The 13,456-nt window shown below is 37.4% G+C and overlaps 1 protein-coding gene across 2 annotated transcripts in view; it reads right to left on the bottom strand.

Moving 5' to 3' along the window:
* The window catches only part of LOC150094127 (IQ calmodulin-binding motif-containing protein 1-like), a 240,009-nt gene that overhangs the window by 162,939 nt on the left and 63,614 nt on the right, over positions 1–13,456 (bottom strand). The gene's annotated exons all lie outside the window — the stretch shown is intronic.

Below are 13,456 nucleotides of genomic sequence, written 5' to 3'. Positions count from 1 at the left end.
TCACTCCCCTACTCACACCCTCTTTATACAGTTTCCAGGTATGACCTCTGGTTCTCCCCTGATCTCCCACTATTCTCTGTAGAACTTCTCCACCATTGATCCTATAACAACCCCATACCAACTTGTAGGTCTCTATCATATCTCCCCTCTTCCTTCTCTCCATTAGACTCTGCAAATTACATCTTTTCAATCTTTCCTCATACTCGACATTCCAGAGGTCAGAAACTACCTTAGTCAGTCGCCTTTGGACCCTTTCCAACATCTCTTCATCCTTCTGAAAACCAGGTGACCAAATCTGGGCACAATAGTCCATGTGTGGCCTAATCAAAGCCTTATACAATGGAACAAGAATCTCCCTACTTCTACACGTCAGTGTCCTCCTCATCATTCCCAGAAGTCTTTGTGTTGTCTTCACGATTTTGGCGATGTGTCCCCTAAATTTTAGATCCTTATCCACTATCACTCCCAGATCTCTTATTTCCTCTACTTCCAACAATATATTCTCACCAAGCATAAATTCTGCATCCCATCTTTGTTTTCCAAATTTTAAAACCTTACATTTTGCAACATTGAACTCTCATCCCCATTTGCTTGCCCAATCACTCAATTTATTCAAGTCTTCTTGCAAGGCCACAACATCTTCACTACTCTTTATGGTTCGTCCCAACTTTGCATCATCTGCAAACAACTGAATATCTCCATCCAAATCTTCGCCAATATCATTAATATACAAGTTAAATAGTAATGGCCCTAAAACAGATCCCTGAGGCACTCCACTAGTGACTTTCCTTTTCCTGGATATTGCAACCCCATACACAACTTGTTGATACCTATCAGATAGCCAGTCTCCAATCCAATGCACTAATCTAATATCCAACCCCATCTGCTCTAGTTTGACTGTCAACTTATCATGAGGTACTCTATCAAAAGCTTTTGCAAAATCCAAGTATATTACTGTGTATCCTTCTCCTCTGTCCAAGGAAGCAGTCACTTTATTGTAATAAGTAAGTAGATTACTAAAACACGACCTCCCTTTAGCAAATCCATGCTGTCCATCAAAGATTATACCATTGTTGTCAACCCAACTCTGGATCCTAGTTCTCACAAGCTTCTCCAACAACTTAACCACAACACCTGACACACAGATAGGCCTATAGTTTGATGCTTGAGTTCGATCACCTCCTTTATGAAGTGGCACAATCATGCCCTCCTTCCACTCTTTAGGGACTTGACCAAGTGCAAGACTCGTATTAAAAAAATATGTCAAGGCAGGTGTCAACTCTCTGGCACATTCCTTCAGAATACGCGGTGATATATTATCAAGTCCCACAGCCTTATTTACATCTAATTTAAACTCCCAAACACCTCTTGCTCACTTACAGTCAGTCTCTCCTCCCCATCATCAACTGCTCTTAATCTCCCCATGAAGTCACATTCACAAGATTGAAAGATCTTTATGAACTGCTCATTAAGTATCTCCACCACACATTCTGCAACAGCTGTCTTTATACCATTTCCTCCAATCAATGTCATCCTTCCATAATCATTCTTTCTTTTGCTGGCTACATATCGAAAGAACTCCCTAGGATTCTTTTTAGCTTCATTAGCTAACTGCTGTTCATACCTCTCTTTAGCTACTCTCACCAACCAAGTCACTCTCCTTGCCTGGTCTTTGTAGAACTCATGAAATTGGTTACTTCCACTTCTCTTATGCTGCCTCCACAATGCCCTTTTTCTCTGTATTGCATGCTTAATCTCTTTATTCATCCATCACACACCTAACTTATTTAACCTTCTCACCCGTGGTATACATTTAGACATTGCATCCACTAAATATTTTTTGAAAATCCCCCAAGCTGCATTGATCTCTTTTCCAGCTAACTCCTCATTCCATGCTACACCTGCAAGCTGTCTCCTGAGCTCTTCATAATCACCCCCCTTGTAGTTCCACATATACCCTTTTTTCACAGGGGTCCTTGCACTGCTGGCAACCACCCAAGTAATCAGCTCATGGTCACTTTCACCAATTGGTGGATGATTTGATACCTCATTGATAATTACATCCTCCGATGAGATGACCAAATCCAAGACCCTTAATCCTCTTGTGCCCTCTGTTACATACTGTCTGAGGTAGTTATCCCTCAAAAACTCAAGAAACTCATTTTCTTTACTTCCAGTTGCTATCTCTTCATTCCAGTCTATATTGCCATAATTAAAATCACCCATAATGATCACCCTTTTCTTATTTGCTTGGCTTATTTGACTATACATTTCACTATCACCACCATCCACATTACCAGGTCTATAACAACATCCCACCAAGTATTTGATTTTATTCACCTCTATCTCACACCATACTGCCTCAAAACCACTGGCCCCATTTCCCTCTTGCATCTCTACCTTGTATGGACATAACTCTTTCTCTATCATCAATAGCACTCCCCCTCCCTTTTTACCCCTTCTATCCTCACGAAACACATCATACCTTTCCATCTCTATTCCTGTCAGGATGTCATCCTCATCTAACCATGTCTCACTTATTCCGACAATCTCTGGGTGCACAGACGCAATTAGTGCAACCATTTCATCTGCCTTGTTTCTTATACTTCTAGCATTGGTATACAAGCACAACAACTCATTTCTGGATCTACAGCTAGTTCCACTGATACCACTCACTCGATGTGATCTCTCCATGCTGGACTGGGGCCATTTCCCTTTCTGCTTCTTCATTTTAGAACCCTTTGCAATTCCATCTGTTTCCTTTTGATCCCTGATCATCCCATTACTTTCCTGCCTACACATTCTCTCACCTCCTCTTGGAGCATCCACCTTTCTCACGCTGTGTATCCCTGTCCAATGTTATAATGGATACTTAGGGAAAACAAGAATGTGCATAGCTAGTTAACTCAAGCAAACTATGATATCAAGTTTTACTGATCTAATGAATAAATAAAATATTATACTAATAAGTTATTTTTGATTATATACTATGATAAAAGATAAAACTCTTATGACAGAATACACAAACACCCATTCAGTGGCATAATATGTTGGAGTTCACTTCAACAAAAAAACTCTTATTTTCTATTGATGCTAGAATTATCTAGATATTCTAGGTCAGTGTTTCTTAAAGTGTGATATGCATACCCCTGGGGGTACGTGGCAATTTTCGGCTATGCATCATTAAAGCATGGAATCATTATTAAAAAAAAGTAATTATTTTAAATGTATATATTTCTAAATAAATTATATATTATTTACGAATTCTCCTACTCAAATTGTGATAACCGCTTCATATTTTGCAAAAATTTGCGGGCGATCACTCGTGAATGTTCGTTCAGCTTCATATATGAAGGTACATTGCGAGCCTGCAACAACGCGAAGATCGTACAATAGCAACTGATAAAAAAGTAATTATCATCATCATCATCATCATCAAATTCCCGCCATGTACCCTCAAGGGGTGTACAGGATATGACAGTACTACATGAAAAAATTACATCATTACCAACTTCCTATCTACAATTTTCCTCCAAATCAGTCTGTTACTTGTCAAGACTACAACATTATCAGATCTCATATTTCTATCGTCTAAGGCTCTTTGTACCGTATCAATTCACCTATATCTTGGTCTTCCTCTGGGTCGTTTTCCTGCCAACCTGGCAGAGAACACTTGTTTTGCTAATCTTTCCTCTCCCATTCTATTTAAGTGACCATACCATCTGAGATTAGCTCTGCTAACGCATTCCTGGATGCTGACAATGTCAAGTTCTTTCCTAATATCCTCATTTTTAATATGATATTGCCATTGATGCCATCTGTTCATGCCTCTAATCTTTCTCAGGACTCTCATATCTGCGGTCTCTAGTCTTGGGTCAAGTGTTTTACTTCTGACCCAGCTCTCAGATCCATAAGTTAAAATTGGTTTGAACACTGTCTTCTATACAGCTAATTTAGTGTTCCGACTAATTTCTTTCTTATTCCATATGAATTTATTCAATTGACTTCCCGCGATACCAGCTTTGCTGATTCTGTTGTCTATTTCTATATTTAGTTTACCATCTTCAGTAAAAATTGTGCCTAAGTAGCTGAAATGTTTTACTTGTTCCACAGGTTCTCCATTCACAACACAGTTGACATTTTCAATGATTCTGCCTATTTTCATTGTCTTTGTCTTTTTATTGCTGACCTTCATACCATATCTATTACAACAGCTATTCAATTTAGTCAGAGAATCTTGCAGACCTGTAGCGGATTTATTTAGAAGTATAACATCATCTGCATAAAGCAAAGAGCTGACATTAACATCTTCAATTTTGATATCAGGTTTAATACCGCATTCCTTCATAATGTGATCCATATAGATAATGAATAACAGAGGGGATAATGTACATCCTTGTCTCACACCAGATTTAACATTAAACCATCTTCCTGTACTTCCTTCAATTCTAACTGCTGACTCACAACTCAAATAAAGACTAAGTATTGCTTGATATAATGCCCCATTGACACCATATAACTGCAGCGTATTGAATAGCTTCTCTTTTGGCACCTTGTCATATGCCTTTTCCAAATCGACAAAACTTAAATACAGATCTTTGTTATATTCCCATGCTTTCTCGACTATTTGTCGTAAAGTGAAGATCTGATCCTGACAGTCTCTATTTGGCCTGAATCCAGCTTGTTCTTCACCAAGCTTTTCTTTCACAATTCTTCTCAACCGTTTCTCAAGTATACTTGCATAGATCTTGCCAGGAACACTCAGTAGGGAAATACCTCTGTAATTCTCACATTCAGTTTTATTTCCCTTTTTATATATGGGTACTATGAGAGCTCTACTCCAATCATCGGGAATTCGTCCCTCTGTCCAGGCTTTCTGAACTATGCAGTGCAGCCACTGTAAGACTCTTATACCACCATACTTCAGCATTTCTGGTCGAATATCATCTATTCCTTCTGCCTTTCCACATGTCAAGCCTTTGATGGATTTTTCTACTTCAAGTATGGATATGTATTCCTGACTGCATTCCTGGTCAGTGTTTTTTATCACTGTGCTGTCATCACTGCTTGTTTCATTTAGCAGTTTTTCAAAGTAATTACTCCATACTTCAAGGATATCTTTTTCTCCTGTTTTCATTTCACCTTTATCATCTCTAATTCCTTTTACAGCACTCTTTCCTCCATTTCCTAAGCTTCTTCAACAACCTCCAGAATATTTTGCCACCTTTTTGATATTTATTTTCTATATTCTTGCCAAAGTCCTCCCATGACTTTTGTTTAGCTAGTTTTACACACTGTTTAGCTTTCTTACATTTGTCTCTGTATTCTGTAAGAGTAAAAGCTGACTTATTTGCCAGGAACTTTTGATATGCTTTCTTATTTTCCTTCACTGCCTCTTTAACTTCATGTGTCCACCAGGGAGTTCTGATTTTTTTTATCCTTGCACACAACCTCACCACATGCCTCTCTGGCAGAATCGATCAATGTTTCCTTCAGAGTTTGCCACTGAATCTCCAAGTTTGATTCCTGTTCTCAAACTCTTTCATTTTCTTTTCAATAATATTTCTGTATTTTAGTCTACAGTTCACATCTGAGAGCTGCTCAACTTTTATTCGCTTTAAAACTTTCTTACATGTTATTCTTTTCAATATGAAATTCAATTTTATCTTGCTCAAGACTAGATAGTGATCACTTCCAATTTCAAATCCTCTGTACACTCTGGTGTCCTGCACCAGGGAGAAAACATCACTATCAACAATAACATAGTCAATGAGACTTTTCTTATTCCTAGCCTCTTCTCTCCATGTGAATTTGTGCACATTTTTATGTTGGAACATGGTGTTAGTAATAACCAGTCCACGTCCTGAGCAGAAATCCAACAGATATTTGCCATTATTATTAGCTTTGCTCTTTTCTCCAAATTTTCCCAAAATATTTTTGTATGTCTCACAATCATTTCCTACTCTGCTATTTAGATCCCCAACAAGGACCAACTTTTCCTTTTTCATTGTGTCAGTTGCTTTTTCTAAAGCCTCAAAAAATTCCTCCACTTCTACCTTAGTAGAACCTTCTGTGGGAGCATAGGCACAAATAAGTCTCATTGTCCAGTTCCCCATTCTCATATTTGCCCACATTACTCTACTTGAGACTGACTGCCATTCAAGAAGATTAGCCTCGTATTTTGTGTTGAATACTATGGCTACTCCTTCTTTTCCTTGATTGTCATTGCCTGAATATAACATTTTGTATTTATTGCTCAGAAAGATCTCACCAGTTTTGGTCTTTTTTGTTTCAGTCACCCCTATTATGTCGATCTGGTACTTATCTAATTCCTCAGCTAGCTCCATTTCTTTGCCATTCAGGCTTCTTACATTGATAGTACCGATCTTTAACTCTGGTGATGTTGAGTTGGGGTTTGTTTTCAGATTTGTTCCAATAGCTGACTTTTTGCTGTTCGCCCTGGTTCCCTGGCGAAAACAATGGGGGCCTTGTTTAACCGGGCGACGCCCCAGCCGGCATGAAATTTTGTCATGTTGTACCATCATTTTTTATTTTGGTTTAACCAATAAGAATACAATTTGGTCGGCTAAATCCCAAATTGCCAGCCCATCCTCGTTCGTTCAGTATCAAAGTAGATACCCAACAGGGTGCACCACGAGAAGGTGAGGATTGGACATTAGGTCAGAAGCCCTGGTCGGTTCTCCGCATTCCTTTAAAGGCTATGTGGAGGTCTCCTCTCAGTTATACAGCTTTGACCCTTAAGCACCCCAAAGTATTTATATGAATCAATTTTGTTCTATTAAAAATAAAGCATATTTTTTTGTTTACATGTACGTCTAAATTCAAATAAGATAGACATTTACAACGAAATATACTTATTTTATTTTATTTATTTATTTATTATTATTATTATTTTGATAAGGGGGTACTTGGTCATAATGAAAATTAGGAAGGGGTACAATATCTGAAGTTTGAGAAACACTGTTCTAGATAATTGCTACAGAATGTTAGATAGTCATAACTTTTAATCACTATCTCACTACAAAAGCAATAAATCTACAGCACAGTACACACTGTGGATGGGCTAAAGGTTAGCTATCCAACATATATGCCCTGCAGACCAAATGTGGCACTTTTCAGAACATTTTACTGCCATAAGAAGGGTGGTGGTAGTCTTGGCTAATAATCATCTACTGCCACTTAAGAAAATTCACAAACATCCATGACACAGCAGGATTTCAATCCACAACCTGCAGGTTGTGAATTGAAATACTGCTGATGCTCATAATGGTGACCCTTTTCTTATTTGCTTGGCTAATTTGATCACACATTTCATTATCTTCACCATCCACATTATCTGGTCTATAACAAAACCAACCAAGTATTTGATTCCATTCATCTCTATCTCACACCATACTGCCTCAAAACCACTGGCACTATTTCCCTCTAGCATCTCTACTTTGTATGGACATAACTCTTTCTCTATTATTAATAGCACTCCCTCCTCCCTTTTTACCCCTTCTATAATCACGAAACACATCATACCCTTTCATCTATATTCCTATCAGGATGTCGTCCTCTTCTAACCGTGTCACACATTCCGACAATCTTTGGGTGAACAGATGCAATTAGTGCAACCATTTCATCTGCCTTGTTTCTAATACTTCTAACATTTGTATACAAACACAACAGCTCATTTCTGGATCTACAGCTAGTTCCACTGATACCACTCACTCGATGTGATCTCTCCATGCTCGACTGGGGCCATTTCCCTTTCTGCTTATTCATTTTAGAACCCTTTTCAATTCCAACTGTTTCCTCTTGATCCCAGATCATCCCATTCCTTTCTATACATGCTCTCACCTCCTCTTGGAGCATCCACCTTTCTCATGCTGTGTAGCCCTGTCCGCCCTGAGCCTCCCCATTTCCCTGCTCCTCTTGAACACCCATTCTCTCATTTTCTATACTCATACCACTCACTTCCCCATTCATAACCACCTCTTCAATCTCTCCTGTCTTACTCTCCTGCTCTTCCACACCACTTCCTGCCTTGATCTGATTCATTCTCTCTACTCACTTCTCTACCTTCCAGCAGCAGTCTCTCCAAGCGACTCACACCATAACCATTCAAATGCAGTCCATCGCTCCCATAAGTTTTCTCTGTGTTATCGTGAGGTTATTCAGTCTTATAGGGATTTTAAGCACAGTGGAGGTAAGCATGTGTCAGATGCCATGAAGAAACTTCTGAAGTGTGTTGAAACAATAACAGTGAGCAATGCAGAGTGCAAGCGGGGGTTCAGCATTATGAACAATATTGTGACACCAACAAGAAATGCGCTCATGGTTAAAAATGTCTCATCTTTGCTGACAGTAAATAATTGTGGTCCACCAATTTCCCAGTGGGATCCTCTTCCATATGTTAAATGCTGGATGTCCCAAAGAAGAAACAGTACCCTTGCTTAATGTAAAAAGAGACTTGACGCAGAGACAGACAAATTGAAGGAAGCCTTGTGGAAACTATTATAGAACTCTTGCATCTGTTAACTAAGGGTAAGCCCCGATATTTTTATGCACTTTCCTGTACATTTCTCTAGTTATATTTCAAATTTAATTTACTGATATAAGTAAAAGCATATGTTTGTCTATCTTAAATTGAATTATCTTTCAATATGTTAAAAGTATTATATTAATTTGTAATTTTGTATTTGTATTTGTATTTAATGTTTCTGGTGGTGTGGAAGAGAAGGCCTGATGGCTTTAACTCCACAAGAATAAATAATAAATAAATAAATAAATAAATAAAATTTTAAAAAATGTTGCAACAATCTAGCAATAGCCTCACATTTATGATCTTTACTTTAAGGGCTCCGAAGCTTATTCGATTAGAATTTAACCACTGCTCTGGCCAATAGTGACATCCAACTTAATATCTCTTCCTTTCAACCTTCACCTCACACTATACTGCCTCAAAACCACTCCTGCTATTTCTATCTCTATCTTATGTGGACATAATTTCCCTGCTATCACCAGCAACACTCCCTTTCCTTTCTCGTTCTTTCCATCCTCCAAAAAAACGTTATACCTTTCTTATGTCTATTCCCATCAGGATATCTTCCTTGACCCAAGCATGTTTCACTTAGTTTTTTGGGGGTGTAGTGTAACAATTTCACCTTCCTTATTTCTGATGCACCTGGTATTTGTAAATAGACACAGCAGTTCACTGGGCATGTAAGGGTAAGTAGTAGAGACTACTGCTTCTCCTTACATGAGAATTCATTGCGGCACATTGTAGAAGAACAGACCTCTTCAGCTCATAAAATCACGTGAGCCATCTCATCCCTATGCCATCCATCCCCATACACACATTCACTACTGCTTCCAGCATCCACTCGCCTTATGCTGTCTTCCCCTTTGTGCTAACTCCGTTCCCATTTCCCTGTCTATCTTGCATTCCTGATCTCTCATCACTATCATTACACACATTTGAAAGGAAGTGTGCTTTGCATTATGGGATAATGAGGCAATTAATGTGAAGTCAACAGCCTCAATATACAAGTAGATTGAGGCTGTTGGCTCAATCTACTTGTATAATCAGGTGAAGACACTTTGCATGCAGATGTTATTTGTTTATGCTTGGGTAAAGGACTAAAACAATATAATTTTTTATATAATATAAGAATCTTTTCCTTCATGCTTACATGGTAATCAGAATACACAGTGCAAATTATGGAAACAACTACTGCGTTAGGATCAAACTTTAGTTTAATATAAACCAAAATAAACACTTGACGTTTCGACTTTCACATTAAGGTCATTATCTGGAGTATACACATATATACAAAGAAACAAGCTGCACTACAATCTACATGGCATGCTAAAATTACTGACCAACCGCTACAACTATTGGCCTGACCTCTGGTGGAAAAAAAAAAATTACTACAACAAAGCTAGAGTCCTATTATTATTATTATTATTATTATTATTATTATCTATTCAGTTACAAAATTAAACTAAACTGGAGAGCAACACGTTTACAAAAAAGGAAAAAATTAATAAATAATAAATAAAATTTAAAAAAAAATTACTTATATACATTTACATATAAATTACAGCCAACTGGTATGGATAGTGGCCAATAAAAGCTGAAAAATTACTTAGAGTCCTAAAGTCAGGAAACTAAGTAATTAATTGCTGGAAACTAAGTGGGCTAAATGTATGCCGTCCAAATTCTTGGAATTTTTATGCCACCATTATTGTTAAGATTGGGGTGGTCAATCAAAATTTTACAGGCCTCTTTAAATTTCCGTTCATACCAGGTTTTTGTATGATGTAATGAGCAAGTACTTTTCCAATCAATTTGGTGTAGGGTGTTAAGAGCATGATCTGAAAGGCCTGCTTTGCCAAAATTGTTAAATTTAATGTGATGTTTGTGCTCTTTTCGTATCTATGCACGTACAAAGAAAGCTATAGCTATACTTAGAGAACAAATTCAAACAACCGGCAAAAATCTAGCAATGACCCAAAATCAAGTTTTAAATTTACAATCCGAACTCTCTAGTAATATGAATCCAGATATTTTAAATGTGCTTGGAAGAATAACTGATAATTCAGCTAAACATATTCTGGAAAGTAATAAAGAAAAATTTAAGGCCAAATTTCATACTTCAAAACAACAGCAAAATTTGAATGTCAATTATACAAATCTAACCGATCAGGATATCTCTTTTCCCGGCAAACAACTCCAACAGTGAACAACAAACAAGTGAGACGAGGAGCGACCAATTACATGCAAGCAATAGTCATGTGATCAACCTATCTAGCCACACCTTATAACAGTCAACTTGTATTACTTGATAAAGGCCTAAATTTCGCAGCAGCACCTAGAACTGTTAATAAAATGGATGTGATATACCACACAGAAAGAGACATTAAGTCTCTTCTAAATAATATAGCTGATAAAATTCATTTAGAAACCAGCAATGTTTTGAATAAAAAGAAAACCATATGTAGCAATCTTACAAAACCAGAACTAGCAGCAATCAAGTCATTAAAAGCTAATCAAGATATAATTATAACAAAATCTGACAAAGGTAATGCAACAGTCAACCTCGACAGATAAACTTACATCCATCAGATGAATCAAAGTCTCCAATAGCAGCACCTATCAGCTTGTGAACTATAATCTGACGAACAGGATAAAGAAAAACACTGTGAAATTACTTAAGTCTGTCACTTCTTGGCCATCAGGCACTATTAAAAAACTTATACCCCATTATGCCCGTTCTCCCAGAATATATGGTGTTCCCAAAGTACATAAACATAACATTCTGCTTCGGCTGATAGTCGAGGGAACAGACAACCCTACTGATAAGTAGGGTTGTCTATTCCCACTAGCCAAGAAATTTGCGTCAACACTCAACGAGTTGGTAGATCATTCCTCCTCCTATATAAAGAACACACAACACTTTATAAACAAAATTAAAAACATAACACTCAGCAAAGATGATTTATTAGTCAGTTTTGACATTTCTGCCCTTTTCACATTTGTGAAAAGGGCAGAAATTTCTCAATCAGTGACACAATTCTTCTCCAACAGAAAAAATTTCCGCCCAACATTACGGCTCTCTCTGTCCATGTACTATGTTCTGGTGTAGCAAAATAAATTTTACCTACAAAAAAGAAGGTACGGCCATGGGCTCACTTCTATTCCCTCCCCCCACAAAAAAAAAAAAAAATTGCTAACTTTTATATGGAAGCTTTTGAGCAACGTGCTCTTGATTCCTTTACTCTAAAACCTACAATTTGGCTTACATATGTTGAGGATGTTTTCATTATCTGGCCACATGGTCGCCAAACTTTAAACACATTCCTTAGCCACCTGAACAAACAACATGAGAACATACAATTTACTATTGAAATTGAAAATCAGAACTCACTCTCTTTTCTGGATACACTAGTCACACGTCTTCCCTCAGGCTGGCTATCCTTCACAGTTTACCACAAGCCTACACATACCCAGTCGTGCCACACAAGCCTACACATACACTACCCAGTCCTGAAGATACTTTCAGGCGCAAACTTTGTTTGCTCACACTTGGATAAAGGATTAAACTAAACTTATTATAGTCTAACCAAGTGAAAAATAAACTCTCAACATCTTTCTCTGAATCCGGAGTAATTTAATAATAAGGTAGCACACCCTTTGGCAACTCCTATAGGTTAGGATGACCTCTCATTGCTTCTGCCTTTGTATCTCCACTACTGGGCCTGGCTCCCACTGACGAGACCTCAATAAAGGTCGAAACCGGTATGGGTAGTGGCCCTTTGCCTTAATGCATAGCATTACACATATCCGCAAGGAGCTGTGCTTTGCATTATGGGAGATACTGAGATAGGAGTGATGAGAACTTTCTCCACCTTTGCAATGAGTTGCCTGGTGTTGTACTACCTTACCCCAGTCCTGAAGATACTTTCAGGCGCAAACTTTGTTTGCTCACACTTGGATAAAGGATTAAACTAAACTTATTAAAGCCTACACATAATGGCCAATATATACATGCTGACTCATATCACCACCCTCTGCAAAAATTTGGAGTCATTAACACCCTCAAAAACAGAGCTATAACAATTTGCTTTAATGGAGAAGCTCTTAAACAAGAATTAAAAATTATTAGCAATACATTTATAAATAATGGCTATAGCAAAAATACTACTCATAAAGTTCTTCATAAAACTTCATCAAAAAATAATATAGATTACAGTAAAATCATAGCTATCCCATAGAATCCTACACCATTATAATCTTAATGCCACTTTTAAACCATCTTTAAAATTAAAAAAAACATATTCAACTCCTCTAAGGATCCTCCCCCCCCCATTGGCACATCCTTGAGTTTATTGCATCTATTGCACCAGTAACTTACCTTATATTGGGAAAACTGGACGTACAATCCTTATCCGTAAAAAAGAGCACAAATGACACATCAAATTTAGCAATTTTGATGAAGCACGACTCTCAGATCACACTCTTAACACCCTACACCAAATTGATTGGAAAAGTACTTGCTCATCATACAAAAACCTGGTATGAACGGAAATTTAAAGAAGCCTGTGAAATTTTGATTAATCACCCCAATCTTAACAATAATGGTGGCATAAAAATCCAAAGATCATGATTCTAATCAATTTTTCAGCTTTTATTGGCCACCATCCATACCAGTTGGCTGTAATTTATATATAAATTTATATAAGTAATTTTTTTTTTAATTTTGATTTATTATTTATTAATTTTTTCCTTTTTTGTAAACATGTTGCTCTCCAGTTTAATTTAATTTTGTAACTGAATAGATAATAATAGTAATAATAAGAGGATTCTAGCTTTGATGTAGTAAGGTTGTTTTTTTTTTCCAGAGGTCAGGCCAATAGTTGTAACAGTTGGTCAGTAACTTTAGCGTGC

The sequence above is a fragment of the Typopeltis vanoorti genome, chromosome 22 (assembly GCF_054136105.1).
Source record: "Typopeltis vanoorti isolate ZY-2024b chromosome 22, IOZ_Tvanoo_1.0, whole genome shotgun sequence".
In the NCBI taxonomy this organism is placed as follows: Eukaryota; Metazoa; Arthropoda; class Arachnida; order Uropygi; family Thelyphonidae; genus Typopeltis; species Typopeltis vanoorti.
The sequence above is the reverse complement of the archived record's forward strand: the minus strand, read 5'-3'. Positions and strand labels throughout refer to the sequence as shown.